Below are 27,059 nucleotides of genomic sequence, written 5' to 3'. Positions count from 1 at the left end.
GCTCTCAGTGTCGACAAGGAAGAGGCTCACTGTACTAAGCAAGAACTATTGTGTCGTAGCAAAGAGATTCCGAGTGCAAATGGGTTGAGTGGCTGCCACCGGCTGTCCTATATCACGGCAGCAAAGGGCGTTCCGAGTCCAGAGCCATTGCAAGCTTGGCTGAGCGGGTCCACATCACTGGGTTCGACAGATACTGTGCAACAACTGTTGCCATCTAAAGGAAACTTGCAATTTTGTTGCCAACTTTGCGACGCCTGGGGGGTGATACTACAGTCATAAATTCGTTATCGTCTCTTGAGGCATGCAAGCCCACAACTCTTGTAATAGGTCCTTGATATCCTGAATACTGGCAATGGGATGGAGTTGGCATGCTAGCTGCTCCCACACATGTTCTGTGGTGGACAGATCAGGGGATCCTGCTGGCCACAGGAGTACCTCAGAATCGTGCAGTTCACAGAGACATATGCCATCTGTAGACAAGCATAGCCCTGTTTTAAAGTTGCAGCATGGTACTGGCATTTCAGAGACAAAACATGATGCTGCAGGATCTCCGTGCTGAACCATTATGCTGCCTGACTTCCCACAATCACTACCAGCCTCGAGCTGAAGTCGTACCAAGTACACCATGACGTGAGGAGCTAAGACCGCTGTGCATCTCCAGAACATTTAGAGAATGGGTCCTCTGGCCAGGTCGCCGTCATGGCACTGTACAAAACTTGCGCTAATAGCATAGGTACATAGAGAACACACAAGACATAGATCTGTAAGTCCACGGTATTGGTGATAAGTTGAGAAAACCGTCCCGAAACACATGTGCTACAAAACGCCACTGTTTCCTGCGCATGTATCCCGACATCAATATGGAATATGATCGCCATTCACACGTACGCAGACCGCACAACGGGTTGGCATACTCTGGATCAGGTGGTCGAGCAGCTGCTGGGGTATAGCGTCCCATTCTTGCACCAGTGCCTGTAGGAGCTCCTTAAGTCTCGTAGGGGTTTGAAGATGTGCAGCGATACGTCGACTGAGAGCCTCCCAGACGTGCTCGATGGGGTTTAGGTCTGGACAACAGGCAGGCCACTTCATTCGCCGATGCCTTCTGTTTCAAGATACTCCTCCACGGTGGCAGCTCGGTGGGGCCGTGCGTTATCATCCATTAGGAGGAAGGTGTGATCCACTGCACCCCTGAAAAGGCAGAGGTACAGGTGCAAAATGACGTCCCGATACGCCTGACCTGTTACAGTTCCTCTGTCAAAGACATGCAGGAGTGTACGTGAACCAATCATAATCCCACCCCACACCATCAAACCATGACTTCCATACAGGTCCCTTTCAAGGACATAAATGGGTTGGTATCTGGTTCCTGGTTGACGCCAGATGAAAACCCGGCGAGAATCACTGTTCAGACTGTAACTGGACTCGTCCGTGAACATAATCTGGGATCACAATTCCAATGACCATGTACTGTGTTCTTGACACCAGGCTTTAGGGGATCTCCTGTGACCAGGGGTCAGTGGAATGCACCTTGCAGGTCTCCGGACGAATAAACCATGTCTGTTCAGTCGTCTGTAGACTATGTGTGTGGAGACAACTGTTCTAGTGGCTGCGGTAAGGTCCCGAGCAAGGCTACCTGCAGTATTCCGTGGCAGTCTGCAGGCACTGATGGTGAGATATCGGTCTTCTTCTGGTGTTGTACCCTGTGGACGTCCAGTATTGTAGCGCCTGGACACGTTTCCTGTCTGCTGGAATCGTTGCCATAATCCTGAGATCACACTTTGTGGCACACGGAGGGCCCATGGTACAACCTGCTGTGTTTGACCAGCCTCCAGTCGCCTTAGTATCCTACCCCTGATAACGTTATCAATATGTGTTCTTTGAGCCATTTTCTACACACAGTCACCATTAGCACGTCTGGAAACGTCTACACACTTGCTGCACCATACTCTGACATGCACCAACACCCCTTTGCGTATGTGGACTGCTGCCAGCGTCACCATGCGACGACCGCAGGCCAGATGCACCGCATACCCCGAGGTGATTTAAACCCGCAAACCGCCCACCAGAGCGTTGTTTCACCATGTATCAGCATTATTCTTAATTTATGAGCATGAATGTACAAGCCGATGGCGTGTACGTGTATGACCATGTCTTCTGGGTGATTCATTTATTTTGTGGGGCAGTGTATGACATGCTCTTTCTTTGTGTGTGCCCTCACGAAAAAATCTATGATTTACACGGCGATACGAAACCGTGACCGATTTCGATTTGTTAGTAAGTCATTGTCAGATGCATAGAATCCATCAAACTGAGTACTGTAAGCGCTGCTCTGTCTGTTCAGTTAAAGAGATACTAAGCAACGAAGTCAACACCTGTAGTGACAACTTACTGAGATGTAGAAACAAGTTGTGATACTATCTGTGTGACCCAAGGCTGACAGTTACAATAAATGAATGTCGATACTGGTTACAAGTAGAGCTGCTTTCTGGTAATCATATAAACAACAGCGTTCTCCTACCTGCAGAGGTTGACAATGAAGCCGTCGTCGACACCCCTGCTCAGCATGTCCTGCACGGCTTCCCTGGTGCAGATGCTCAGACCCAGCACGTTCACGTCCAGGATCAGTTTCCATTCAGACAATGGAGCAGCTGTTGGCAGAGTAATTACTGACATGGAAACTGTCTCAAAATAATCCTGAGAAAAATAATAAGTGTAAACACATTTACAGTTCAGATCGCAGAAGCTTTTGTGAAATATGTCAGCACCATAAGGGTTGCGGCGTCGTTCTGATTTACGTTTATTTATTTTCACATCAACTTCCGTAGGACCAAATTGAGAAGCAAATCTCCAAGGCCATGGAACGTGTCAGTATATGAAATAACAACATAAAAGTAATAACAGATAAAAATAAAATATTTATGAACCAAAATAAAGTGAAACCATAAGTTAAGGTAAATGCAATCAACAATATAACATAATAATCAGTTTAATTCTACAAGGAACTCCTCAGCAGAATAGAAGGAGTTACCTGTGAGGAAAATCTTCGGTTTCGATTTGAAAGCGCGTGGCTTACTGCTAACATTTTTGAATTCTTGTGGTAGCTTATTGAAAATGGATGCACCAGAATACCGCACACCTCTCCGTACAAGAATTACGGAAGTCTGATCCAAATGCAGGTTGGATTTCTGTCGAGTATTAACTGAGTGAAAGCTGCTTGTTCTTGGGAATAAGCTGATATTGTTAAAGGAAACGACAGAAAAGAATATATATTTTGAGAAGCCAATGTCGGAATACCAGACTAGTGAACAGGGGTCGACGTGAGATTCGCAAACTTACACCGCTTATTGCCCGAACTGCCCGTTTCTGAGCCAAAAATATCCTATTAGAATGGGAAGAGTTACCCCAAAATATAATACCATACGACATAAGCGAGTGCAAATAAGCAAAGTAGACTAATTTTCGTATCGAACGATCACATACTTCAGACACCGTTTGAATAGTAAAAATGGCAGCATTAAGTCTTTGAACAAGAGCGTGAACGTGGGCTTTCCACGACAGTTTAGTATCTATCTGAACACACAGAAATTTGAACTGTGCAATTGTACTAATCATATGCCTGTTCTGTGAAATTAAAACGTTGAGTTGTGTTGAATTGTGTGTTAGGAACTGTAAAACCTGAGTCTTACTGTCAGTTAGTGTTAGTTTATTTTCTACAAGTTGCACTATTTGAAACTGAGCCAATGTCGCACACAACATCCTTTACTACCAAGTTAGTGCCAGCAGGCATATTATTTATATAACTAAGGAGCAGGAATGGCCCCAACACTGATCCCTGGGGCACCCCCCATTTAGCTGTACTCCACTCAGACCCCACATCACACCCATTCTCAGCCTTAGTTAAATCGAAAAATCTGCCTACTGTTAGAAATCTTTTGTTTAACCCATCTAGTAGCTCGCAGAGAAAAGAGGATATAGCATTTTCAGTTGTTAAACGACTTCTAAAGCTGTACTGTACATTTGATAGCAAATTATGTCATACAAAATGATCAATTATCGTTACAAACACAGCCTTTTCAATAGCTTTAGCAAACACTGATTGCATAGAAATAGGTCTAAAATTGTCTACATTGTCCCTTTCTCCCTTTTTATAAAGCGGCTTTACTACTGAGTACTTCAATCGTTCAGGAAACTGACAGTGGTCATAGGTGACTTCCTGTTTGTCGTAACGTGCAAGAGATAATGTATTTTCTTCTTGCTATTCAGCACACTAAAAGATCTTTTCTTTATAAGAGAAAAACAAATAAAAGGACTTTTTGTTATCTTTAGCAGCGAGAACATAATTGAAATTTGCCTACCAGAATCGAGTTCACTATAATGAAGTTATCACCTACCTAAGGGTATAAGGTACCTAGGAATTAAATGGACCAGTACATTAAAGAACGAGCGCTAATTTTAATGGGAAACCTACAAACAACACACTGCTCTTCTACAGGTAGTAGGGAGAACTGGAAGAATGTAATCTGCTATAGCATGTTAGGCAAGCAAAGACGAAACGGGCTCATCGAGAGGGTCTGAGAGCGACCAACTTGCTCATCTGTTAGCAAAGACTTTTGCGGCCTCGTACTAGGCGTGTTCAAGAAGTGAAACAACGCATTTTTTTCTGAAAGCAGGTTGGTTTTAGTCAGGATTCCAGTACACCATATTATTCCCCTCGCCTTTGACTACAACACCTTACTTTTCGACATAATTTCCGTTCATGTGACGGCCTTACGTTACCTTACTGAGATGGCCTGTATATCCGCATTGTACCACTCTACTGGCCGATGGCAGACCCAACGTTTTGCTACGGCAATAGCCTTCCCATCATTCACGCACTACTTCCCGCAGAGTGCATCCTTGGTTGGAGCAAACACTTGGAAGTCGGAAGACGCGAGATCGGGGCTCTAGGCAGGATGAAGAAGAACTGTTCAATGAATTTTTTTTTCAGCTTCTCTCAGGTTCGCAGACGTGTGACTTCTTGTGTTGTCATGGAGATTTTTGTGTTGACGAACAAGCTGAAGTCGTTTCTTCAATTTCCCGAGCATAGCACAATACACTTCACAGGTGACAGTTGCACCATGAGGGAGGACACCAAACAGAAACAAAAGAGCTCCAGAAGATGGCCGCCTTAACTTTAATGGCTGAGGTTGCGGCTTTGAATTTTCTCTTCGGAGGAGACAGGTGGTGTGGCACCACTCCATGGATTGCCGTTTCGTTTCCGGTTCGAAGTGATCAGCCCTTGTTTCATCACCTGCGAAGATGATCAACAAGAAATTGTCACGATCAGGCTCTTAAAGCGCAAGTAATTCCACACCAATGATCCTTCAGTGTTCTTTACGGACTTCTGCTGGGCGGCAAGAAGCCCAATCGGCATCCACCTCTGAGTAACACAACTGGTGGACAAATGCGACCAGTCAGCGTGCACGAGATCGGACAGGTTTCCGCGACGAGGTTGTGATGATGACAGACGCCTCGCACAACGACTCTCCGTGCTTTTTTTCACTGCCTGATCTCTGTAGACAGTTTACAAGCGTCTATGGATACCTGCAATGGTTTGCTTTTCCGACAGTAGAAACTCAGTGACAGCTATCTGCTTGGAACGCAGCTCCATTACTGACACCGATTTGAAGGCTGCGTTTGGTGCCTCCACCAATCGGAACTTCATGAAATTGTAGGGGTTGAAGTGGGGATGTTCCACGAAGTTGTACAGCAAATTTCGAGCTATGGAAATGGAAATGAGCGTTTGGCGTCATTGGCCTGGAGGCCCCTTACGGGGCAGGTCCGGCCGCCGTTTTTCAGGTCTTATTACATTCGACGACGAATTGGGCGACCTGCGTGCCGGATAGGGGTGAAATGATGATGAAGGCAACACCCAGTCACTGAGCAGAGAAAAACCCCGACCCAGTCGGGAATCGAACCCGGGCCCCTTAGGACGGCAGTCCGTCATGGTGACCATTCAGCTCTCGGGGCAGACAATCATGTACAGTGGCTACATCACCGCCAAGTCTTGCTACAACATCGCGGAATGAACATTCATCTTCTCGTGTTACACGACCTCTTCAAACTCGGTAAGCTGTTGATAGTGGCGTCTCGTTGTCTTAGAGGCATTCTCGACTGTCATCAGCTCATTACGTCCAATCTCGAAGATAACTAACGCTCAGGACCATTACAGTGCGTATTCAAAGCAAACCTGATTTGCAGCCTCGTAGTGGTGCTACTGGCACCACCCTTATACAGCTGCCTTGAACAATGAACTTTCGTTTGTCTCGCACAACTCCTTGATGCTGAGATTTTTTTCTGTCCATGTAGTTTAATACTGAGTGGACGTCTTTTCAATTTCATTCAAAGTATTTAATAGCGCAGATGTAGTTAAGTTATTGTATACACATTATTCCAAGAGGATTATTACAATACTCGTAATGCAACATACTAAAGACTTTTATCAGCTCAACAATTCGGACTTGTTAGAAAGTTGTAATGAAATCTAATTTTTTTAACAAAGTGAAAAATGGCAAACGGATACCCCTTCCCGCAGCCACAACGATCCGCATTGGTTGGACCTTGCTGCAGGCTGATCACTCCCCATAGAATCACATATAGTAATCAGAACTGTCGCCCAACAGAATAATGTGATGAAAAGATTGGCCATGAGAAATGAGTTTTGTGTGATGGTTCTCTCAAAAACCATTACTCATCTCGACAAAAAGGGGTTTCATGTATCTGAAGAAAAAAATGTCGGTCACATTGACCCCCTTTTTAGGAGAAAGTATCTGTCTCAAATGCATAACACGAATTTTCTGAAACAATTACACACAGAACAAATAAAACAACTAAGCTTCACCGATAATGAGTAATCTAATGATTGATTCACTGGACAAAGACCATGAGGATTAAGGATAATCGTTAGACATTCGACATCAAGCGATAACGTTCTTTTTTTCCTTAATTCCCTGATGCCTTAACAGATGTTCTAGCATCCTGTCCCTTAATCTTGTCAGTGTTTTCCATACATTTCTTTCATCTTCGATTCTGCAGAGAACCTCCTCGTTCCTTATATTACCAGTTAATCTAATTTTCAAGATTCTTCTGTAGCACCACATTTCAAATGATTCCAGTCTCTCTATTCTGGTTTCCACAGTCATTATTTCACTAACATACAATTCTGTGCTTCAGACATACATTCTCAGAAATTTCTTCGTCAAATAACGCCCAAGCTTAATACTATTAGACTTCTCTTATCCAGGAATGCCGTTTTTGCCTGTGCTAGCATGTTTCTTATGTCCTCCTTGCTCCGCCCGTCATGTGTTATCTTGCCTCCTATGCAGCAGCAGCCCTTGGCTTCATCTAATTCGTGATACCCAATTCTAATGTTAAGTTTCTCGCTATTCTCATTTCCGCTACTTCGTATTACTTTCGCCTTTCTTCGATTTACTCTCAATTCATATTATGTACCCATTACAGTGTTCATTCCATTCAACAGGTGCTGTAATTCTTTTTCACTTTCACTGAGAATAGCAATGCCATCAGCGAATCATGCTTATCCTTTCAGACTGAATTTTAATCTTGCACTTGAATCTTTATTTTATTTTTTTTTTTAATTTTATTTTTCTCTCACTGCTTCTCCGATCTATAGATTGAATAGTGCGAGTGAAAAACTACATTCTTTTCTTACACCCTTTTTAATCCGACCACTTCGTTTTTGATCTCCCAGTCTTACTGTTCCCTTTTGGTTCTTGTACATATTACATATTACCCATCTTTCCCTATAGCTTCTCCAACTTTTCTCAGAATTTCAAACAGCTCGTATCATTTTACATCGTTGAACGATTTTTCCAGGTCGATAAATCCTTCGAATGTGTCGATTTTTATTCAACAGTGCCTTCGTTATCAAGCGCAATGTCAGAAATGCTTCTCTGGTGCCCTTACCTTTCCTAAAGCCGAACTGATCGTCATCTAATAGATCCTCAATTGTCTGTTCCAGTCTTCTGTATATTATTCTTGTCAGCAGCTTTGATGCAAGAGCTGTTAAGCTGACTGTGCGATAATTATCGCGTCTGTCGGGCCTCGCTATCTTCGGAAGTGTGTGGATGATGTTTTTGCGGAAGTCTAATGATATATCCGCAGTCTCATACGTTCTACACATCAACGTGAATAGTCGTTTTGTTGCCACCCCCCACCCCCAATGATTTTAGAAAGAATGGAATGTTACCTGTCCCTTCTATCTTATTTCATACTAAGTCCTTTAAAGCTCTTTTAAATTTTGACTCTAATAGTAGAACCCCTGTTTCTTCCCTGTCAACTCTGTTTCTTCTTCTATCACGTCATCAGCCGTCTTACCCCTCTACTCTTTCCATCTATCTGCTCGCTCCTCTGCATTTAATAATGGAATTCCTATTGATCTTTTAATGTTACCACCCTGATTTTAATTTCACTGAATATTATTTTGACTTTCCTATAGACTGACTCAGTTCTTCTGACAATCACTACTTCATTTTCGATTTCTTCACATGTTTCATGCAGCCGTTTCGCCTTATCTTCTCTGCAATTTCTATTTATTTCATTGCTAAGTGACTTGCATTTTTGTGTTCCTTAATTTCCCTGAATGATTTCGTACTTTCTTCATTCGTCGATCAGCTGAGGTATCCTCGCAATTACCTTACTTTTACCAACATTTTTCTTTCCAGCTTCTGTGATTGCCTTTTTTAGGATTATCCACGCAAACTGAGAAGTCTACTGAGCCTGAGAGAACATCAAGCCCTTCTCTTCATTCCTTAGCATCTCCGTATCCCACTTCTTTGCAGATTGTTTCTTTCTGTCTCGTCTCTTAAACCTCAGCCAACTCTCCATCATTACTAAATTGTCAGCTGAGTCTATCTGCTTCTGGGTACGCGCTACAATCCAATATCTACTTCACCATTATGTAATCTAACTGAAATTTTCCCGTATCTCGAGGCTTTTTCCAAGAATGCCATTTGCTCTTGTGATTCACTCGCTGTTTATAGCTGAAAGTTACTGCAGTACACTAATAGTCATCCTGCACTCTCATTCCTAGTGTCAAGCCCATATTCTCCGCTAACCCTTTCCTATCCGCCTTCCCCTACAATCCCCCATTATTGTTAGGTTTTCATCTCCCGTTACGTACTGCATCACCAGTTCAATATCCTCATATACTTTCTCTATCTCTTCATCTTCTGCTTGCGATGTCGGCATGTATACCTGTACTACTGTTGTCTATACTTCTTATTCCTAGCGAATCCTTCGTGTTACACTATTTTCTGCTGCTGTTATTATCCTATACTCATCTGACCGGAAATTCTTTTCTTCTGTCCATTTCACTTCACTGACCCCCACTGTATCTAGACTGAGCATTTGCATTTCCCTTTTCAGATTTTCTAGCTTCCTTATCACGCTCAAACTTCTGACATTCCACGCTCCAAGTCGTAGGACGTTATCTTTTCGTTGGTCATTTGATCTATTTCTCATGGTCACATCCCCAGCACTATATATTCCGATACGCCGCGCGTGAAAACGAAATTCTTCCAAGGTTTATACTTCGGGTTCCAGTCTTAATAGAAAGGTTGCAGATCTTTTGGATAGACCATGGGTAATGGATCATTTGTATACCCAACAGAAGGATCGTATTAGGGTCACTATCGTACAGTACAGGATCGAACTATGAATACTACACATTTCCTCCTGCTTAGGCAAATGGAGCAAACTTGTTGGTGCTTTTTTGCATTTTTGTTGTCTATGGTGGGCCTTAAGGCGCTTATGGAGACATCATCGGTTCATGGACGGTTCCTTAGCAAATTTCCAAAAAATGATATTTATAACATTTTTTCGAAGCGAAACCGAACCGTGGATTCCAAGTCGGTTACGCACAGCAATTTCAGCTATGTGCTGAAATTTTTACGATATACTCCTAAGATACCGATCTCTAAGAGCCTTGAAAAGTTTCTTGGTAGCCTTAATAGTTTCCGAGATACAGAGGTTCTAAGTGGTCTTACTTCTACATGTGAAATACGATCGTAAACTGCGGTGTGACGCTAAATCGAAATAATAAATAACCGCAGTAACGTACTCAAATTTTAACGTTATATTCTCTTCATCTAGGCATTTATCTAGAAGTGACATCTTCCCATTTTCAAAAATCTTTACCGAGAAACAACCCAAAAATATGTCTCCGCAATGTCTTTTCTTTCAGGAGTGCTAGTTCTGCAAGTTTCGCAGAAGAGCTTCGGTAAAGTTTGGAAGGTAGGAGGCGAGGTACTGGCAAAATTAAAGCTGTGAGGACGGGGAGTGAGTCGTGCTTTGGCAGCTCAGTTGGTAGAGCACTTGCCCGCGAAAGGCAAAGGTCCCGAGTTCGAGTCTCAGTCCGGCACACAGTTTTAATCTGCCAGGAAGTTTCAACCCAAAAATATAGTTTTTGTGTACTAAAACCAGCCTCAGATTCCAAAATGGCTATGCACAGTAAATGGGAGTACTTTTACGATTTATTCCCAAGATCCCGATATAGAACAACCTAGGAAATTTTCTTGATATCTTTATCCGTTTCCGAGATAAAGAGATTCCAAGTTACCGTACTTGTATACGTAAAATCCGGAGTGAGGCGAAAACATAGTTCGTAAGGTGACGTAAAAGTATGCCATAAAGTGTCTCAGTTATCATCAGAGGATTCTGGTAGCCCATGTTGCACTGAGGTGCATGAAAAAATTGTTTGCATCTAAAACGCGGTCTGAAGTGCAAAATTAGTTTTTCGTTATTTCAATTTCACATAAGTAAACTATCAAAATTTTACCGGCCCATAAAGTTCTTTCCACGACTGACATGTCCTGCTGTAGCAGGGAGGAGAAGGGAACCATCAGAAAAATGCTCTTATCGGGTCAAAAAAGGCGAATATACTCCAGTTTAGCAGACTGGCTGGAAAATGCGGTACCAGCTGTCTCATTCTACCCTTTTCAGCACCTTTAAAATTTTCCCGAAAATTTTGGCATGCGAACATAATCGCGCTTCCTGATGCTGAGAGAGAACGGGCAGTGGCATTGGGGAAGAGACGGAAAACTAATAAATACTGGACGATAGTAGAGTGGAAATTGATTGTGATATAAAAAAGACGAAGGAGAGAATGGCAGTGTAGGAGAAAGACAAGGATATAGTGACAGAGCAGCGCTAGGGAAAGAGTGAAGGAGACGGTGCCAGTGGGAGAGGAATAAAGAGAGGGAGAAAGTAGAAGTGGGTGAGAAACAGTGATAGTTGAGAGGCAGAATCTATGACTTTGACAACGAGGAAGAGAGAGATAGTGACAATGAGAAGAGACGACAGCAGTGGAAAGGAATGGATGTGATAGTAGCAGTAAGAGAGAGCAAGTGGAAGACAGTGACATAGAGATCAGAGTAGTAATAGGACTGAACGGGGACTAGCTGTGAGGCAGGAGACAGTGACAATTAAGGAGACGCAAAGAGATAATGACTGAGATAATGACTGAGTGAAAATGGGCAAGTGAGAGTGGATGGATTTTCCAAAATTTTTGGGAAAAGCTTTAAAGGTGCTGTGGAAGGTAGAGTGAGGCAGCTGGTAACCCATTTTTTAGTCAGTCTTTTAAACAGGGACATATTCGACTTTTTTGTGCTTTGATAGGAGAGTTTTTCCTCTGATGACTGATTCACTCAACACAAACCACGAGAATTAAGGAAGAGGGTGATACCGTCATCTTCCAAATCAGTGATGAAAAAAGACGTTACTGCAAGTTATAGAATGTCACACGCGACTACTATAACTAACTGGGACGTTAATGAGCCTTGGAATGCGCAGTCAGAAGTACTGAAATTCTAGAATCTAACTTAGCCAAAACCATGCGCCTACCGACGATTTATACCTCTCATTCCCGGTCGCCTGTGCTGCTGAATGTCAACATGATTTAAGCTTTAGCAAGGAGTAATGTGGACCAGTGCCGACAGATGGCCGCTGGACGTCGTCTCCTCCGTCAGAAGTAGCTCCGTCTTCGTCCAGAGTCATGGAAGGAGCTTGGTAGTAAGTGTGCTGTCGTCAAGGTGTAAAAGTCATGTGTTTCTAGAATGAAATTTTCACTCTGCAGCGGAGCGTGCGCTGATATGAAACTTCCCGGCAGATTAAAACTATGTGCCGGACCGAGACTCGAACTCGGGACCTTTGCCTTTGGCGGGCAAGTGCTCTACCAACTGAGCTACCCAAGCAAGAGTCACGCCCCGACCTCACAGCTTCAGTTCTGCCAGTATTTCGTCTCCTACCTTCCAAACTTCACAGAAGCTCTCCTGCAAATGTCTCATGTGTTTCTGCTCTCCCCATAGTTAATGTCAACTATCTTTCGTCAGTGGCATGACTCCGTTAATTCTAGTCAACTAAACTGATCATAAGAAAACTGCTAAACCCCCCTCCTATGAGGGACTGTTAGTGGCCTGTCTTTCTGTGAGTAGAATTCCTAAATTCCGGCTTTTCACATATGTTCTTTATTTCCGGTAATTCATGTTTCTCTCACGTATGTAATTCTTAGAATGCTGCCTGCTGTCTACCACTACCTCCTAATTTTTTTAGGAGCAGCCAGTGCAGCTCCTTCCTTGAACTACTTCTGATCCCACGAAACAGCCAGAGATGTTTATCTGCGAGTCACATGCCAATCTCCTACTTTCAGGGAGGGCATCCGACTGTGGGAAACCAAATTCTATAGACCCGTGCTCTGACCAAATAGCTTTTGCTTGTAAAAATGGGCAGTATTCTGCAGACAGCTAAGATTGTATCATGGCTCATACCGGCGTTTTAAGGTGAAGTCGCTGGACCCTCATGCTGCGCTGCCCACCGTATTCAAGGAATACGTCTACAGTCGGCGGCAGTCCTAAACCTCAGACAAAGATGCTCGCGCCTGAACAAAGCGAAGGGCCGCCTACCCGCCCTGCACGAGGCCCAATCGGCCGTCTGACCGTCTGACGGCAACTGAATAAAACACAATTTTAGTGCCATACGCGTTTCGCCTTTATTTTCTGCAAGGCATCATCAGTGGCCTGGAATATGTACATATGTTAAAAAAATTATCAATATACCGTAATATTACGTGCAACTGAGGAAGACAGGACTACAAAAAGTTGAAAAAAATTGGATGATTTGTTCAAGAGAAAGAGCTTCGTAAACTGAGCAAGTCAACAACGCTTTACAAATATCATGCCGAATTCTGTCCAATTGGTGCGTTAGACCGTCAAAATCCCGAGCTGGTTGGAGAGCTCTGCCAATAATGCTTGAAACGTTCTCAACTGGAGAGAGATCTGGCGACCTTGCTGGTCAAGGTATGGTTTGGCAAGCACGAAGACAGGCAGTAGATACGCTCCCCGTATGTGGGCGGGCTCCATCTTTCTGAAAATGAAAACCAGGATCCCGTGCCATGAAGGGGTTTAGAATACCGTTGACGTACCGCTGTGTTCTAAGAGTGCCGCAGATGACAACCCATGGGATTCTACTACGAAGAGGAACAGAACCCAACACTCGTGGTTGCCGGGCCGTATGACTGATGACAGTCAAGTTGGTATCCCACCACTGCCCGGAGTGTCTCCAGACATGTCGTCAGGAACTCGTCACTGAAGACCGTTCTACTCCAGCCAATGAGATTCCAGTCCGGAGAAGCGTCTGGAGACGCCCAGGACAGCGGTGTGATACCGCTGTCGCCCGCCGTAACGCGCGACAGCCAGGGTTGATGGTCTGCGGTGTCATTTCTTTCCATAGCAGGACCCCTTTCGTTGTCATGCGCGGCACCCTTACAGCGATACTTCGACGATATTCTACGTCCCGTTTTGTTGGCCTACGCGACAAGCCATTATAGGCTTATATATCAGCAAGATAACGCCCGCTCGCACACGGCGAGAGTTTCTACTGCTGGTCTTCGCGCTTGGCAAACCATGCTTTGGCCAGCTAGATCGCCAGATGTCTCCCAAATTGAGAACGCTCGGAGCATTATAGGAGGGTCCTCCAACCAGCAGGCTATTCTGACAGTGTAACGCGCCAGCTGGGCGGAATTTGGCACGATATCCATCACGAGGACATTCCAAAACGGTTTACGTAAGGGCCAGAGGTGGGCCAACGTGTTACTCACTTTTCGCCGTGTGGGATTAGCCGAGCGGTCTAAGGCGCTGCAGTCATCGACTGTGCGGCTGATCTCGGTGGAGATTCGAGTCCTCCCTCGGGCGTGGGTGTGTGTGTTTGTCCTTAGGATACTTTAGGTTAAATAGTGTGTAAGCTTAGGGACTGATGACCTTAGTAGTTAAGTCCCATAAGATTTCACACACATTTGAACATTTTGTTACTCACTTTTCAATTTGTGAAGCACTTTCTCTTAAATAAATGGTCCAATTCTTCTGAAGCCAGATAGTGTGACCGAGCGGTTCTAGGCGCTTCAGTTTGGAACCGCACGACCGCTACGGTCGCAGGTTCGAATCCTGCCTCGGGCAAGGATGTGTGTGACGTCCGTAGGTTAGTTAGGTTTAAGTAGTTCTAAGTTCTAGGGGACTGATGATCTCAGATGTTGAGTCCCATAGTGCTCAGAGCCATTTGAGCCATTTGAATTCTTCTGAAACTGTAATCATTTGTTTGACTGTACATGCAGATCACATATGCCATTTTCCATCCCGTTGTCTCAGACGCGAAAATCAACTAAATAAAAATGAGACGAGTCAGATCAGAAGGAGTGACGCATTTCAGAACTTCCTCTTATTTATCATCTCTGAATAACAGACAACTTCTGGCATGTGATATCCTTGACGTTCTACGATTGCCGTATCAAACCAATTGTTAGTTGGTAAGTAATTCTGATTTATAAACCAGCTTCATACTCTTATAGAGAATATTCATCACTCACAAATCAAGCCAGAATTGCGAAACAATCCCGCGCTGTTGACGAGAATGTCGACTCCTCCCAGATTGTCAGTAATCCATTTGAATACAGAAAGAATGCTTTCCTCGTCGCTCACATCTCCATATAATGGGTGCAGTTGGCCAGTGCAGTCTTTCAGTTGCCAACCCTACGGAAAGAAGAAACATATTACTGATACTGTAACAAAACATTAGTTTTAATAAACCTTCTAGGCGCTACAGTCTGGAACCACGCGACCGCTACGGTCGCAGGTTCGAATCCTGCCTCGGGCATGGATGTGTGTGATGTCCTTAGGTTAGTTAGTTTAAGTAGTTCTAAGTTCTAGGGGAATGATGATGGTTCAAATGGCTCTGAGCACTATGGGACTTAACATCTGAGGTCATCAGTCCCCTAGAACTTAGAACTACTTTAACCTAACTAACCTAAGGACAGCACACACATCCATGCCCGAGGCAGGATTCGAACCTGCGACCGTAGCGGCCGCGCGGTTCCAGACTAAAGCGCCTAGAACCGCTCGGCCACCACGGTCAGCGGAACTTATGACCTCAGAAGTTAAGCCCCATAGTGCTCAGAGCCATTTGAACCATTTAATAAACTTTCCGGAATTGAGAAACTGAGTGCTTATAACACGAGGTCTGTAATCCACGAAAATATGTTCTTAGACGCAATTTATGTCTAAATTATAGTAACACAGCGAGAGAAATAGAGCACTGACTATCATTCGGTAAGCCACCTGTTCAGATAACCACTTGGCTTTCTTCCGGGTTTATTGGAATAGTGAATGACGCCATTCAGTGGACTGGCGCTTCCTTGCTGGACTATTAAGACGAAGTGAGGTAACAGTGTTGCTCAAAACCTCCTCGCTGTCATCATAGAGAGCGAGAACAGTTAGTGCAGCTCCTGTTCGTTGCTTTATGGGACATTTTTGTTACAGCCCAAATCTTACTCAATCCTACTTTTTCTTACTCTCCTAGACCCAGAAACTGGAGTCGGTGTTTGGCGTCATCAAGTAGCCTGCTCCACAGCATTCTGTCCCCAGCATCTTCTTACCTTGCTCCATGTACCTGGAGGTCCTTGATCAGTTGATCCTCTCATCCTATTTTCAGTTTGCCTAAAGGTCTTCCCTGAAACTTTTCTGACTAGGGATCCCTCCTCTGTTTTATAGACGTGGACAGTCAATCCCATTCTCCTCGCATTGGCTTCCACAACAACATCTGGTTCGTTATACAGGGCGATTCAGGTGTCCTACCGATAGGTTTCATGCAGCCTGCAATGCAGCCAAATACCATGTCCATATTCTCTTGCTTGCTACACACAAATTATTAGTCCTGCAAAAAAAAAAAAAAAAAAAAAAAAAAAAAAAAAAAAAAAAAAAAAAATTAATAAAATAAAATAAAAAATTAAAAAAAAATTAACATGATGTTTGTAGGAGATTTATTGCAGTTAAAGTTTGTTGTGGGACAGGTTTTCGCTGGAGGCCACAGTTTTAGAGTTATTCAAGAAAACCACATTTCAAGGTCAGTTTTGAACATTTTTCTTGAATAATGCGGAAACTAAGTCTTCTAGCGAAAATGCACCCCACTATGAAATTTAACTTCATTAAATTTCCTGCAGAAGATTTCTGTTCTTTATTTTATTTTATTTTAGGACGAGTAGTTTGCATGTAACGGACGAGAGAATATGAAAATTATATTCGTGGTATTTGAAAGTATTGCGGTTTGCATGAAACGCATGGGTAGGGGCACGTGTATCATCCTATGTACCTCTCTGAGCTACCTGTTCTTTCTCCTTCCCCATTCTGCTCCATCAAAGAGAATCCAAATCGCAACAAACAATTTGATAATCAACTGATCATTACTTGGAGGTAAGCACAAGCTCAGTCCATCAGCACTGAGACAACTATCACATTGGATTTTTTCCTCAATCCTTGATTTGAGTTCGGTAAATCACTACTGAAGAATGGCCTGATTGCTCTTTATTGTGAATATTCTTTCAGCCAGCAATCTGTCTGTTAATTTCGATAGGGCAAACCTTTTCTTTTTTCTTTCTTTTGCATTCAGTAAACTTATTATAATACGAACCTTACGCTTGGATCGATCATTAATTTTTCCATAAATGTTAAAATCGCAGTAAATGACCGTTACTGCTCGATGTTAGCATCGTATTGGCGCCAATGATTAGGAAGGTCCGTAAGATGACAGGGTTGGTGGGAGAATTTCGCTGCTCGTAAAATCAAAACGTTCTTTGCTTTTAGAGTGACCCTCATATAGGTCTCTATTGGTAAGCAACTGTAAGCATACTATAATAGGGTGCTAAATTATTTATAAAGACAGGCCATTGTTTGCGTAAGGAAGGTTGGTCTTTGGTTTACTCTCAGAGTTCCTTACAAAACATTCGATTTCAGCTTGTAAACGTACTTTACTGATATTGAATTGACAACTGCCGCCTTTACAAACAGTATAGAATATTGTGTGTAACAAATATATGTAATTATAAACTAGCTCAGTTGCGTAGCAGACTTCCACAGTAATAATCACTGTGTATCAACTTACACAGTCCCACGGCGTTGCCGTAGTGGTGAAACCGCTTCCCGTCAGATCACCGAAGTTAAGCGCTGTCGGTCTTGCCTCGCACCTGAATGACTGACCGTCCGATCTGCCGAACGCTGTTGGCAAGCGAGGTGCACTCACTGAGAAGTAGCGGCTGCGGTCACGAAAACTTACAACGGCCGGGAGAGCGGTGTGCTGGCCACATGCCCCTCCACGTCCACATACAGTGACCCGTATAGGCTGAGGATGACACGGCGGTCGGCCGGTACCATTGGGTCTTCCGAGACATGTTAGGACGGATTCGTCAGAGCGTTTTTCAAATCAATGTACATAAAATCACTTAGCACACAAAACGCTGCTGTTTATTCTTCATGCCGGCCGGGGTGGCCAAGCAGTTAAAGGCGCTACAGTCTGGAACCGCGCGACCGCTACGGTCGAAGGTTCGAATCCTGCCTCGGGCATGGATGTGTGTGATGTCCTTAGGTTAGTTAGGTTTAAGTAGTTCTAAGTTCTAGGGGACTGATGACCTTAGAAGTTAAGTCCCATAGTGCTCAGAGCCATTTGAACCTTTTTTTTTAATTCTTCATCACATCGATGCAGACCCACAAAAACAAAAATAAAATTAAAAAATTCTCTTCAGTAATCTTTTGCGAAGAAATCGGATGAAACTAACGCAGTACAAGCGAAACTTCCTGCTCAATAGGCGTTCACAACAGTACCTTTAGAAGAATTGGTCGTTTTGTTTCGTAAGTGTGACCGCAAAAGATGCCTGTCCACTATTGGCAACTGCGGGTGGAGCCCCATTATTGATAACATTCCCCATGTAACAGGACATGGCACTTTCGAGTACAGTCAGTGCTTATGTGTACTTCACAGTCAAGCATGCCAGTATGTGAGTGATCTCATTAAAAATGTACTGGAGAAGGAGAATGGGGGTTCTAATGACTTGACCTGTTCTAGTAGTGACCACCATTACTGCATGCGTAATATCTACACCTAGCTGCATGTTTAAGGAACCAGTGCGGCGCAGATAAACAGCATCTGAGTTACAAACATGTATGAGACTGCAAAAAAACTTACAATGATTAAGGAAATTTCAGAGCTGTAATACACTACTGACCATTAAAATTGCTACACCACGAAGATGACGTGCTACAGACGCGAAATTTAACCGACAGGAAGAAGATGCTGTGATATGCAAATAATTCGCTTTTCAGAGCATTCACACAAGGTTGGGGCCTGTGGCGACACCTACAACCTGCTGACATGAGGGAAGTTTCCAACCTATTTCTCATACACAAACAGCAGTTGACTGGCGTTGCCTGGTGAAACGTTGTTACGACGCCTCGTGTAAGGAGGAGAAATGCGTACCATCACGTTTCCGACTTTGATAAAGGTCGGATTGTAGCCTATCGCGATTGCGGTTTATCGTACCGCGGCATTGCTGCTCGCGTTGGTCGAGATTCGATGACTGTTAGCAGAATATGGAATCGGTGGGTTCAGGAGGGTAATACGGAACGCCGTGCTGGATCCCAACGGCCTCGAATCACTAGCAGTCGAGATGACAGGCATCTTATCCGCATGGCTGTAACGGATCGTGCAGCCACGTCTCGATCCCTGAGTCAACAGATGGGGACGTTTGCAAGACAACAACCATCTGCACGAACAGTTCGACGACGTTTGCAGCAGCATGGACTATCAGCTCGAAGACCATGGCTGCGGTTACCCTTGATGCTGTATCACTGATAGGAGCGCCTGCGATGGTGTACTCAACGACGAACATGGGTGCACGAATGGCAAAACGTCGTTTTTTCGGATGAATCCAGGTTTTGTTTACAGCATCATGATTGTCGCATCCGTGTTTGGCGACATCGCGGTGAACCCACACTGGAAGCGTGTATTCGTCATCGCCATATTGGCGTATCACCCGGCGTGATGGGGTGCCATTAGTTACACGTCTCGGTCACCTCTTGTTCGCATTGACGGCACTTTGAACAGTGGACGTTACATTTCAGATGTGTTACGACGCGTGGCTGTACCCTCCATTCGATCCCTGCGAAACCCTACTTTTCAGCAGGATGATGGACGACCGCATGTTGCAGGTCCTGTACGGGCGTTTATGGATACAGAAAATGTTCGACTGCTGCCCTGGCCAGTACACTCTCCAGATCTCTCACCAACTGAAAACGTCTGGTCAATGGTGGCCAAGCAACTGGCTCATCACAATATGCCAGTCACTACTCTTAATGAACTGTGGTATCGTGTTGAAGCTGCATTTGCAGCTGTACCTCTACACGCCATCCAAGCTCTGACTCAATGCCCAGGCATATCAAGGCCGTTATTACGGCCAGAGGTGGTTGTCCAGGGTTCTGATTTCTCAGGATCTATGCACCCAAATTGCGTGAAAATGTAATCACATGTCCGTTCTAGTATAAGACCCTGCATTTCTTCTTGGTGTAGCAATTTTAATGGCCAGTAGTGTAAATGTCCAAGGGGATGATACATCAATTTATACGTTCACATGGTTCAAGAGATTAATTGTAAGCAGTGACTAGTTACCCTCTTTGCGGCTTTCCCGACGTAGCAACTTCTTGAAAGTTTCTCGTGGGTAGCGTCAGATCTTATTGTTTAACGGCACAATATTTCCGTAAGACAGCTGGACGTCATCTTAAGGTTCGACTGTGGCCAGTTGTTGCGGTTCGTAGAAAACAGTTTTGATACGGGACACGTCTACATCTTCATGGATACTCTGCAAATCACATTTAAGTGGCTGGCAGAGGGTTCATCGAACCACCACGGCATGAATTAAGGAGCGATGACCCTCTCATCTGCCTGCTTGCGCTGGGACTCTTGTTACTAAAGAAATAATCGATAATCGAAACAGGTATAGCTAACAACAGACACACATTTTTCAATTCAATAAAGCAAAGGAAGCAGCATTGTTGGCACTAAGGAATCGTCGGCCGCACACAAACGAATTCAGCGAGATAACAATGGTAGAGAATCGAAGTCAGGACAGCTGAGCGAGCACCAGCATCTTGCCCAGTTGCCTACACTGGGATCAGTGGCTTTCGGCTGGGCTTTCCCGCGCCGCGTATACGGGAGTGTGTGGATAATTTCTCCGGCAGGGTGCTCTGGACATCAACGTCCTTTACGATGATGTAATTGCTGTGACCTGACGAAATTACAATCGTCCGGTCATAAATATAGGTTCTTTGATAGCTCTGGGAGATGACTGATCGGAACTACAGCATATGAAGCGTTCGTTCACTTTATTACTAGGATGACACAAAGATCTACTTTATACAATCGATTGCCACAGGGGTGTGCGAATATTTACAACTGTCTTTGAACAGTAATGCGTCACTTAGTGGGAGTGGGATGGGGAAGTGGGGGGAGAGATTAGCGTTTAACGTCCCGTCAACAACGCAGTCATTAGATTTTCGGACAACATGGTTGTGGAGATGAAGCAGCGATTAGTATGATTAATCAATTATTCAAAAACAGTCTTAACCGCATTTATTATTATTATTATACCGCCAACCAGTTTCAACCTGACATAGGGGTCATCTTCTGGGTGTTCACACCATTGGCCGACTGCTGGTGGTGTCACTCCTATCTACATAACGGCAGGAAACTATGTTGACAGGAGTGACATCACCAGCAGTCGACCAATGGTGTAAACGCCCAGAAGATGACTCCTACGTCGGGTTGAAACCGGTTTGCGGTATAACAAAAATAAATGCGGTTAAGACTGTTTTTGAATAATTGAGCAGTCATTAGAGACTGAGCACCAGCTCGGATTAGGGAAGGCTGGGGAAGGAAATCGGCCGTGCCCTTTTAAAGGAACCATATTGGCATTTGCCTGAAGCAATTTAGGGCAATCACGGAAAACCTAAATCTGGAAGGCTGGATGCGGGTTTGAACCGTCGTCCTCCCGAATGTGCTTCACTTGATGCACACAAGTATTCTCCTGAAGAACAAGTGCATCATTCGCTTAAGCACATTTCCTTCTTAGACTTGAATAGCACTGGTATCCTAACCAGAAAATGTTGACTACTTCACTGGAGGTCACGAAATGGCGCAAAGCTCGTTCATGCTCAGCTCTATATCTACCTCTGTGAAATGGTGCAGTGGTGCTGAGAGGGGGGGGGGGGCGGGGGGGGGGCACGTCTTCAGGAGCGTCTCCTATTCGTCGTAGCGGTCTGCAGTGAGACATCGCTAACCTGTTGTCTGTGCTATCAAAGTGCATGCCGACTTTGTTGTGGCACCGTGATCTTTGGCCGATGCGATAGTTATAGCCCTACCTTTTGACACCTATGCACTTCTAGCGAAGCAGTGTATACATTGGAGAGCCACAACAGCCAGCTGTATATCCATCCCGAACACCCACTGTGGCTTTCGTGCAACTACTTCAGCAACGACCAAGTTTTCAAGAACTTTTTGAAAAATTTTATACAAAATTTTTTATTTGTCTAGACCACAAACAACATTTAATTCGATAACCAATTTTGGGTGTTCATACAACCAACCTCACATATGAAAGAACAGGCAGAAATAGAAAATTTCTTTAGGTACGTTGATTTAGATGGACTTGAAAAATATACATATTTCGAGGACAACTTACATACACTATCTGGTCACATTAATTTGACCACCTCTCAAAAGCCAGAACAACCAATGTTTGCAGTGCCGACATGCAGGTCGAGAGTCATTGAGGTTCTGGGAGGAACCGACTGGGATGTGGAGCCATGCTTACTTCATTCCCATGGTCAAAAGCACAGGGTTTTTCGGTTGAGGATTCATGACGCGAAGTACCCGATCGAGGTGGTGCCGCAGATTCTCTATTGTATTTACGTATGATGCTAGAGGAGTACAGCAAACTCATGCTGGTGCTCTTCGAACCACGTTCGTACACTGCGAGCTGTGTGGCATGTTGCATTGTCCTGCTGGTAGATACCATAGTGCCGAGGGAAAACAAACTCCACGCAGGGGTAGACATGTTCGCAAAGATACACTACTGGTCATTAAAATTGCTACACCAAGAAGAAATGCAGATGGTAAACGGGTATTCATTGGACGAATATATTATACTAGAACTGACATGTGATTACATTTTCACGCAATTGGGGTGCATAGATCCAGAGAAACAGTACCCAGAACAACCACCTCTGGCCTTAATAACAGCCTTGATCCGCCTGGGCACTGAGTCAAACAGAGCTTGGATGCCGTGTACAGGTATAGCTGCCCATGCAACTTCAACACGATATCACTGTTCATCAAGAGTAGTGACTGGCATATTGTGACGAGCCAGTTGCTCGGCCACCATTGACCAGACGTTTTCAATTGCAGAATGTGCTGGCCAGGGCAGCAGACGAACGTTTTCTGTATCCAGAATCGCCCGTATAGAACCTGAAACATGCCGTCGTGCATTATCCTGCTGAAATGTAAGGTTTCGCAGGGATCGAATGAAGGGTACGGCCACGGGTCGTAACACAACGTAAATGTAACGTCCACTGTTCAAACCGCCGTCAATGCGAACAAGAGGTGACCGAGACGTGTAACCAATGGCACCCCATACCATCACGCCGGGTGATACGCCAGTATGGCGATGACGAATACACGCTTCCAATGTGCGTTCCTCGCGATGTCACCAAACACGGATGCGACCATCATGATGCTGTAAACAGAACCTGGATTCATCCGAAAAAATGACGTTCTGCCATTCGTGCACCCAGGTTCGTCGTTGAGTACACCATCGCAGGCGCTCCTGTGTGTGATGCAGCCCCAAGGGTGACCGCAGCCACGGTCTCCGAGCTGATAGTCCATGCTGCTGCAAACGTCGTCGAACTGTTCGTGCAGATGGTTGTTGTCTTGAAAACGTCCCCATGTGTTGACTGAGGGATCGAGACGTGGCTGCACGATCCGTTACAGCCATGCGGATAAGATGCCTGTCATCTCGACTGATACTGATACGAGGCCGTTGGGATCGAGCATGTCGTTCCGTATTACCCTCCTTAACCCAGCGATTCCATATTCTGCTAACAGTCATTGGGCCTCGACCAACGAGAGCAGCAATGTCGCGATACGATAAACCGCAATCGCGATAGGCTACAATCCGACCTTTATCAAAGTCGGAAACGTGATGGTACGCATTTCTCCTCCTTACACGGTACATCACAACAACGTTTCACCTGGCAACGCCGGTCAACTGCTGTTTGTGTATGAGAAATCGGTTGGAAACTTTCCTCATGTCAGCACGTTGTAGGTGTCGCCACCGGCGCCAACCTTGTGCGAATGCTCTGAAAACCTAATCATTTACATATCACAGCATCGTCTTCCTGTCGGTTAAATTTCGCGTCTGTATCACGTCAGATTCGTGGTGTAGCAATTTTAATGGCCAGTAGTGTAGATGCGTACCTGCGTTGATCCAGCGTGCCTTCCAGAATGACGAGATCAACCAGAGAATGCTACAGAAACACTTCACAGAGAATAACGGCCCCTCGTGGTTGCAAGATCTTTCATTTCAGACGTTTCACACTGTACACACCAACAGCGATCTGTCCGATTGAGTATAAAACGTTCAAATGGTTCAAATGTCTCTAAGCACTGTGGGTCTGAGGTCATCAGTCCCCTAGACTTAGAACTACTTAAGCCTAAGTAACCTAAGGACATCACACACATCCGTGACCGAGGCAGGATCGGAACCTGCGACCGTAGCAGCGCCGCGGTTCCGGACTGAGGCGCCTAGAACCGCTCGGCCACAGTATAAAACTTGATTCATCTGGGAAGGTCAGCCGGTGTTGGCTTTCAAATTCCAGCCCTTGTCGCCAATGAACAGCAGTCAACATGAACACATGAACAAGGGAACCTGCTGCGGAGGCCTCTACAGAGCAATGTTCGCTGAAACGTGGTTGAGGAGACACTGTTGGTAGCCTTCGGCTCATCTCGGCGCTCAACAGTTTTACGTCCAGTCGCCTGCAAACATCTCCACAGCTGTAGTTCACCCATGTTATCTATGGCACATGTGCACCACAGTTGCCGCAGGTCCACTTTTGGGTAGCCCAATTTTGTCATTGTGGTGTGCGTACAGTAAGACCTTCGGTACACACACCATCAGATTATTGGACTTGTCGCTCTAACGAAGTAGGCGAGTGTCAGCAATATGTCTCGTGGTCTTATCGTGTCGTGTTCATCTTCTGCCGCTAGGTCAGACGATAGAAATGCCACTTGCACACTTAGAGTAGCAGATTGACGGTGACCAACTTTAAACAGAACCTGATTAATTTTCACACTCAATTATTAAAATAGTAACAAGCATAAGAATAACTTAACTTGATTCTGTATGCTATTTACAATTGACAATCTGAGGTTCCTTTGGTCTTGGTATGTTAATCTTATTCTCACATATCTCTGATACTTGACAAAGTGTCTATACATTTATCTTCATGGCTATGTACAGGAATATGATAATCTTATTAGGCGCAGCCAGAAACTTGACTATAGACTGGTACAGACTAATGCAGACTCGTGCAGACTAATGCAGACAAATGCAGACTGACTAATCGGAGGTCTGTACACTCGTTATAATACCTCGCGGATTTAGGTATCACTGTGCGAGTGTGATCTGCGAGGAGAAAAGGTTCTACGCTAGCAGTCAACTGCATTACATATTAATACGCAGATCGGCGGAAGCAGAATTTGGTCCATCTCTAAGGCAGCACCATCTCATAGTGCGGAGACGGACAAGTGCTGCGCCTGCGCTGTTGTGCTTAGCGGGGCGCGCTCTAGTGGGAAAGTTGTGTACGGGTTGACTACGCGGAACTATGTACACAACAGTCATGCACGATGTAATTCTAAACTGATACGGATAAAAGAAACAAACAATTTATTATGTTATGTAGTTCTAAGATTGCAGTCGATGTGATCTCTACACTTTGACACTGTGTCATTTTTATGAGTGGTATGTCAATAGCTTGTAAACCTGTATCTTGAAATATGTATATACTTGAAGAATAAATCAGTTTACCTAAATCAGTTTTGTTTCTGTTTGTTCTTTCAGATTTGAAGATGGTTTTATGAATAATCGAAGCTAGTTATCAAATTTAGTGTTGTATATTGTTTTTGATCTAGACAAACATTTTTTTAAATTTTGAAATCACTGAAGATCCCTTTTCTCCATTTCCTGATAGTCCTAGGTATATGCATTGTCAGGCAGTTGGAGATGTGAATAAGTCTTCTCAAATAAGGCAGAGAATTGCAAAAGAACATTCAAAAATTGTTCTCAACAAGGACTGTATAGAACTAAGCCTTATCCCAGAGTAGGATAAGAAAACGGTCTATTGACACACAGTCATCATGGGTTTAGAAAACACGTTCTTGTGAAACACAACTAGCTCTTTACTCACATGAAGTGTTGAGTGCTATTGACAAAGGATTTCAGATCGATTCCGCATTTCTGGATTTCCAGAAGGCTTTTGACACTGTACTACACAAGCGACTTATAGTGAAATTGCGTGCTTATGGAATATCGTCTCAGTTCTCTGACTGGGTCTGTGACTTCCTGTCAGAGAGGTCACAGTTCTAGTAATTGATGGAAAGTTATCGAGTAAAACAGAAGTGATTTCTGGCATTCCCCAAGGTAGTGTTATAGGCCCTTTGCTGTTCCTTATCTATATAAACGGTCTGGGAGACAATCTGAGCAACCGTCTTAGGTTGTTTGCAGATGTCTCTACTATTTATCGACTACTAAAGTCATCAGAAGATTAAACAAACTGCAAAAAGATTTAGAAAAGATATCTGAATGGTGTGAAAATTGGCAGTTGACCCTAAAAAACGAAAAGTGTGAGGGGTTGCACATGAGTGCTAAAAGGAATCCGTTAAACTTCAGTTACACGATAAATCAGTCAATTATAAATGCCGTAAATTCAACTAAATACCTATGTATTACAATTACGAACAACTTAAATTGGAAGAAACACATAGAAAATGTTGTGGTGAAGGCTAACCAAAGACTGTGTTTTATTGGCAGGACACTTAGAAAATGTCACAGACCTACTAAGGAGACTGCTTACACAACGCTTGTCCGTCCTCTTTTAGAATACTGCTGCGCAGTGTGGGACCCTTACCAGGTAGGACTGACGGGCTACATCGAAAAAGTTCAAAGAAGGGCAGCACGTTTTGTATTATCGCGAAATATGGGAGAGAGTGTTTTGGTAGTACCTACGGTACGGCCATCTGTATCGCTGAGGCACGCAAGCCTCCCCACCAACGGCAAGGTCTATGGTTCATGGGGTGGGGGTGGGGGGGGGAGGGGGGGGGTTGATGACATATGCATTGTTTATTTGTTGCTATATCTTTGCAATTTTCAAGCTGCTGGGTTAGTTTCGTTATCGCTGCCGTGCTGTTAATCATGGCTGCTCCACTGCCTATTTGCACCAAAGAAGAGTAACGCTCAGTGATCCGTTTTTTTGTGGTCGGAAGGCGTATCAGGGGCCGAAATTCATCGAAGACTTTCGGTACAGTACGGGAACGGTGTTTTACCACAACGGAGTGTCTACGAATAAATTGAAAAATTCCGA

At 44.3% G+C, this 27,059-nt stretch overlaps 1 protein-coding gene and 1 non-coding gene across 2 annotated transcripts in view; both read right to left on the bottom strand.

Annotated features, from left to right (window-relative positions):
• LOC126455460 (dehydrogenase/reductase SDR family member 11-like) overlaps positions 1-27,059 on the bottom strand; it is a 270,480-nt gene that overhangs the window by 225,184 nt on the left and 18,237 nt on the right. The window lies entirely within an intron of this gene.
• On the bottom strand, positions 12,178-12,252 carry Trnaw-cca (transfer RNA tryptophan (anticodon CCA)). The gene has a single exon. It is a non-coding gene; the product is annotated as a tRNA-Trp (tRNA).

This window comes from Schistocerca serialis, chromosome 2 (genome assembly GCF_023864345.2).
Source record: "Schistocerca serialis cubense isolate TAMUIC-IGC-003099 chromosome 2, iqSchSeri2.2, whole genome shotgun sequence".
In the NCBI taxonomy this organism is placed as follows: domain Eukaryota; kingdom Metazoa; phylum Arthropoda; class Insecta; order Orthoptera; family Acrididae; genus Schistocerca; species Schistocerca serialis.
The sequence above is the reverse complement of the archived record's forward strand: the minus strand, read 5'-3'. Positions and strand labels throughout refer to the sequence as shown.